The sequence below is a fragment of the Camelus dromedarius genome, chromosome 4 (assembly GCF_036321535.1).
Source record: "Camelus dromedarius isolate mCamDro1 chromosome 4, mCamDro1.pat, whole genome shotgun sequence".
NCBI lineage: Eukaryota > Metazoa > Chordata > Mammalia > Artiodactyla > Camelidae > Camelus > Camelus dromedarius.
This window is the reverse complement of record NC_087439.1, coordinates 67,070,226-67,076,194: the sequence shown is the minus strand read 5'-3', so window position 1 is coordinate 67,076,194 and position 5,969 is coordinate 67,070,226.

The following is a 5,969-nucleotide window of genomic DNA, read 5'->3' as shown; positions in this document are numbered from 1 at the left end:
GATAAACAAAATTTTCTACTGTATAGCACAGGGAACTATAGTCAATACCTTATAATAGCCTATGATGAAAAAGAATAAGAAAAGGAATATATATGTATAACTGAATCACTATGCTGTACACTAGAAATTAACACAGCATTGTAAACCGACTATACTCAAAAAAAAAAAAGAATTGACAGTAATATTTTAATAAGACATGGTAGCTTTCAAATACCTTCTCTTATGTGATGCTTGCAACTGTCTTGTGAAACAGATGGGGCAAAAATTAAAATTTCTGTTTTGTAGACCAGGAAGCTGAAGCTCAGAGAGCATGAGTGACTTGTCCAAGGTCACACAGCTGGGAGATGGCAGTGCTTACACCTGAATCCATTATGATTTTGTGGGTAACCCACATCTCATTACAAGTATTTACAAATGAGAAAGCACACACTTCATAGCGCAATATTTTTGGCGACCTTCGCAAGTCTCCAAACTCCCAAGGCAAACGATCTATGTTGGGTCCCTCGTTTCCCTGGGTCATTTTCATGGTTTAATGAGAGAAGCATCTATGAGATAAAATGGAGTCAAGAAAGGAAAACAATGAACACTGACCATTCGTTTAATTAAAGGTTTGACACACAACGCGATTGAAATTACTTGGAGGGATAAACAGATTGTGAGTTTTTGTTTCGTTTTGTTTTGGTTTCTAAACTGGGACTATCCCCTTCTTCCATTCTCAGAAGGATTCAGGCAACGCTTAAGCGATCAGGATTCCATTTATCTGACTAACTCTTCAAGAAAAGGTGAGGGTGATAAACGTGTTAAGAACTCATTTAAAAACAATGGACAATTTCAAATTCAGTAAATCGGGTGTTCCCTGTTTAGCCTGCTCTTGTTAGAATAATGGGATTTGAGGGTTTAAAACATAGCTTGTTGCGAAATGATGCATGAGTTCCCCCAAATCTTGTTTAACATATTGCTGGAATAATGCATATGAGATGGTTAAAAATGGAAGTTAGAAAAAAAAATCCCCAACACCCTTAGAGGAATTTGCAATTCATAAAGTTACTGCCAATTTTGCATTATAGTTGCCATGGTAACCCTGCTAGGCTTCTGCTCAAATGTTTCTCAGAAGGGGAAGAAATAGTATATAATAAGCTCTTCAAGTGTAATTTTTTTTATTGTAGTTGAATTAGTGTGTAATTCTTATGTGAGTATTTTAGTAATCCATGAATGTGCATTCTAGTTCTGGTTCTGATTTCTTATCTCCATGTGTTTGAGCAATGTATGAAAAGTTGCTGGCCACTAGCAACACTCGGTAATTTATTATAAAAATAATAACACAAAGCATTATCCATGTAATTAATTACAAAAGTGAAAACAAGAAAGAATTTCAGAACCGATTATAGTAAATTTCCCAGCCCAAAGCATCGGCTTGCTTACTGATGCTAAGTGCTTTCAGCCGAGATTTTAGGCTGTGTTCACAAGTCACCCCTTGCCTCCTCTACCCTTTCCCTCAGAAGAGTTCTATACAGTGAATAAATGAGGATCAATTAGACCAAAATACTGCTTTCATTTGGCCATTTGGATAGGGAGCTATTTTTAAACGGTAATTGACTTTTTGTGTGTGTGCTTTGTTCAGCCTCCATGGAACCAGTCTAACAGCTGAGCGGGAGCCGTGCATATCTGGACACGGAATTAAGGTCATTGAGGGTTTGGTTTCACATGGGTCAGTTTCGAATAGAGAAGAAATATGGGCTCGGGAGTCAAGTAGACCTGGATCGCACTCTGGCCCCGCATTTTACTAGCTGAGGCTGCTGGCAAGTTGCTTAAAATCGGGAGCCTCAGTTTTTTCATTTGTATGAATGGGATGACCATGCATCTCTAGAGTGTTTGTAAGAATTAGAGATAATTGGACGTGATATAGTCTGCCCAAAGTTGGACACAGTGTATTAGCTGCCTAGCATTGCTGTAACAAACTACCACAAACTTAGTGGCTTAAAACAGTATGTATTTGAGATCTTACAGTGCTGGAGAACAGAAGTCCAAACTGGGTCATCCTAGGATAAAATTAATGTGTCAGCAGGTCTGCCCTCCTTCCTGGGGTCTCTAGAAGAGACTCTGGATGAAGAGATTTGTTTTCTTTGTTTTGCCTTTTTCAGCTTCTAAAGGCTGCCTGCATTCCTTGGCTCCTGGCCCCTTCTTCCATTGTCAAAGCCAGCAATGGCTGAGTGATGCTGAATTTTCTGCCTCCTTCTTCTGCTTTTAAGGATCTTTGTGATTATATTGTGTCCACTCAGATAATCCAGGGTAATAGCCTTATTTTAAAGTCAGTTGATTAGCAACCTTAATTCCATCTACAACTTCAATTCTTCCTTGCCAATTCACATAACATATTTATGGTTTCTGAGGATTTGAACATCTCTGGAGGTGAGGTTGAGAGTCATTATTCTGCCTACCATACACAGTAAGCACAAATAAATGCTAATTTTAATGCTAGTTTTCTATCAATATTGTTTGTAGTATTAGTAACAGTAGTCCTTACCCCATCTAAAAGAGGATTCAAACAGGCGTTGATAGAACAGCAAGACCTGTCAAAATTCAGAACTGCCTGAATCAAATGCTGGGCTGCCTGGAGCTCTTTGTTGCCTCTCTGTTTTCTGATAATCACACTCAGAAGGATTTGGGTGGGTCCTTACGGTAGGAACCCATACCTGGAGAGATGCCACTGGGACTGAGTTTCATTTCCCAAGTGTCTTGCTTTTATGTGTTTTTTACTTATGAGAAGATTTTTTTTCATTAACATGATTTTTAAAAAGCTGTCTTCTCAAAATGCACTAAATTCTAAAGCCCAAGAATTCCCTCTCTGGAGGAAAGACTTCAAGGATCCAGATGAATGTGCCTGGAGATGACCATAGCAGTTCTTGGTAGTGGTTTTCCGCAAGACGGTATCTCTGCACTCTGAAGTCATGCCAGTGCCCATCAGCTGTCTAAGAAATCAAGGTGGTGAGAGCTTGTCTGCTCTGTCTCCACTGCAAACAGAATGAAAGAGAATAATCTTATGCATGGGGTGTTAATCAGTAAGAAGGAAACCATTCTGACCAATATTCCAGCCTGGAGCTCTGTGACCCAGGAGATCATGGAGCTGCATCTCTGGAGGTCTTGACTGCATGGGATGGTTTAGGTGTGGCTCTGGGTAATGACAGGGAGATGGCTGAGCGGCTGCCTAATTCCTTTCTTCCCTTATGAGTCCGTGACTTTCCTCTCTGTCTCTGTCTCTGTCTCTCTGCCTCCTAGGTGGAGTTGGTGTTATTGCTCCCATAGTTCTCTCCAGAACAAGCAAGTGACTGAAAACATCTGTTTTCATTGTCTAAAATGGATTTGTCCCCCATGAGCTAGAGGTGCTCTGGCTTCAAGCAGCATTTTGTAGTTTGGGACAGCAATGTCTTAATGTCACCAGCACTGTCTCCAATTATTCTATGCGAAGGCCTTATTTCTCCTTCTCCTTTCCTTTCACATCTATATGTGCTTATTCTCATTGCTTTTTTTCTTCCTTCACTCTTTTTTGGTCTCTGTTCTTATAATTTGGACTGATTTCTATGGCTGTCATTTTTCTGGACTAGTTATTTCTTCCTTCTTTGGTTTACTCAACATATTTTTTCAAAATAATTTAATAGCAATTCTTTTATAAGAGCAAACAACCACCCCTCCAGATTAATTATTTTTTTCCCCAATTTGATTTGCATAAGGAGAGTGTGCTCGAATTCCTTATGTATTAGCAAAGGGCAGTCAGTATGATCTAAAGAACCCCAGTGATTGTCTCTTTTCTCAACAAATCTGTTCATGAGTAAATACAAGGACAGTTCTTATTTGCATTTTCCCCACAGTTTTCCTCTTTAATTCTGCTACATATTTGTGCTACTAATGTATGTAATCCCTACTATGGGTGTGTGTGGGTTGGGGAATTTGAAAGAAGAAATTTATTGTTTTGTTGATTTACATTTTAACCAAATTGACCCTCTTTGGAAATGCAAACTATTCTTCCTATTGCATAATAGGAGATAAATGTTGCTAGTTTACTGGTGACAAGATAAATGAGAAAGAGGAAGGGTATTCAAACTGTAAAGTTGTCTTCTCTTTTACCTGAGAGCAGGGAGAGAAACTTGGACTCTTCAATGTGCATATTCAATAAATGCAATAGCAATTCAATAAGTAAATTGATATTTAAGTATCTAAAAATAATGCTTTAATTTCTATCCAGAGGATTCATTTCAGTGACTTTGCTTTGGAAAGCAGCTATGCCATCTTCCTTTTCCAGCTCTTTGGGCAATTCATTGCTTTCCAGTCTTTTTGAAATACAGGTAGAATTTACTCAAGTTCCATTTCATAGTCTTATTACATTAGAGCATCTCCACACTCCCAGTTAAGGTGGCAGCACTAGAGGAATGAATTTGTGTTAGTTATCATTATGGTTGATCTTGTAAGACTATGAGGATTTTAGTGTGAAATTGCTCACTAAAAGGTGTCAGAATGACCTACCTTCTAGTCTTAGCTCTGTCATTTACTAGCTATGTGAGCAAGTTTCTTAACCAGGGTGACCGAGCAACCATCCAAACCAAGGCACTTTTAAGATTGTAAGGGGGTATTGTCAATAAGCATGCCAGGGCAAGTGTAAATCAGGACAGTCTTGGCCCAACCAGGATGCATGGTCATCCTACTGTTGGCACTATAAGTTTTTTCCAATGTAAAATGAGTAGGAAGGTAAAAATTTGAAAAATACCCATCTTATAGGATGTTGTAAGGATTCAATGAGACAATGAGTAAAGAGTGCTTAGCACAGAACCTGGCCTATACTAAAAGTCAATAAATGTTAGTTGTTGAGCTAACGATACATATACAACTTTTCATGTTCCTCAAGACAATATGGAATGTTAACTACTATCAGTAATTATTATTTATCACTTGTTTATCATATGGAACTCACCAAAGACTGACCTTGGGTTTATTTCTTGGAACAAGGGTGCTGTTTTCCTGTTTCTTTCAAGTATAGTACAGCAATCTCAGCTTCCGAACCCCTTGACTTGGGTGAATTAATTTTTTATTAAATCCTTTGCACTAGAATGCTACTTAACTCTTCTTGGATTAGATAAAAGGGATGTATCAAAAGCTACAGCAGTTCTGAATTTCAGTTTAAATTTTCTATTGCAATCTAATCACCAGCAGAAAAATTTTCCCTCCATTAAATGTTCCTGTGTAAAGATCTGCCTAAAAACTCCAGAAAATTTTGCACAGCCTTGTCAGTGGTTATCTATGGTTCAGCAGTATTATTACTGCTCTTGCAATAAAACAGCTTATATTTGAGATCAAATATATTTCTCTGGTACCTTAGCTTTGTTTAGTAAGAAAACAAGAGTTGGAGATATTAGAATGCTTTTAATACAACTGTGATAAAAACTCAGCTTAGTTGCACAAAAAGACTTGTGATAACTGAAGAAGGGTGGATGCCTTGGAAAGCATTTCATGTTCATCAGAGAAGGATGCTGAGGACCCATCCCCAGAGATGCTTGATGGACCCAATAAGAGTGTGCTTGTTTCTATTTTTGTAAGATACTGTATTGGATCTTGTGGAAATCTCTGGACAAATGTTTTCTTGCTGGCATCATCGAGTTAATAGTTGAATTATTGATGACTAGTCTCTGTTAAGAGCTCCATAAACTAGCTTCATTAATTCATCCATTCATCTATGCATTCATTGATCTGTGCATCTGTTCAGCAAATATTTATTGAGCCTACTATTATGTGCTAGGGGCAAAAGATTTAAGTAAGCAATATTCAGTCTTTACTCCTGTGGTAGATTTGCAAAAGTGGCTCTAATTCTCCATCCTTCTGTCTTTGCTACATAACTTTATAGTTCCTTTTCATGTTGACTCTGATCTCAGCCATGAAACTTGCTTTGGCCAATGAGTTGTTGATAAGCATGACATAAGCAA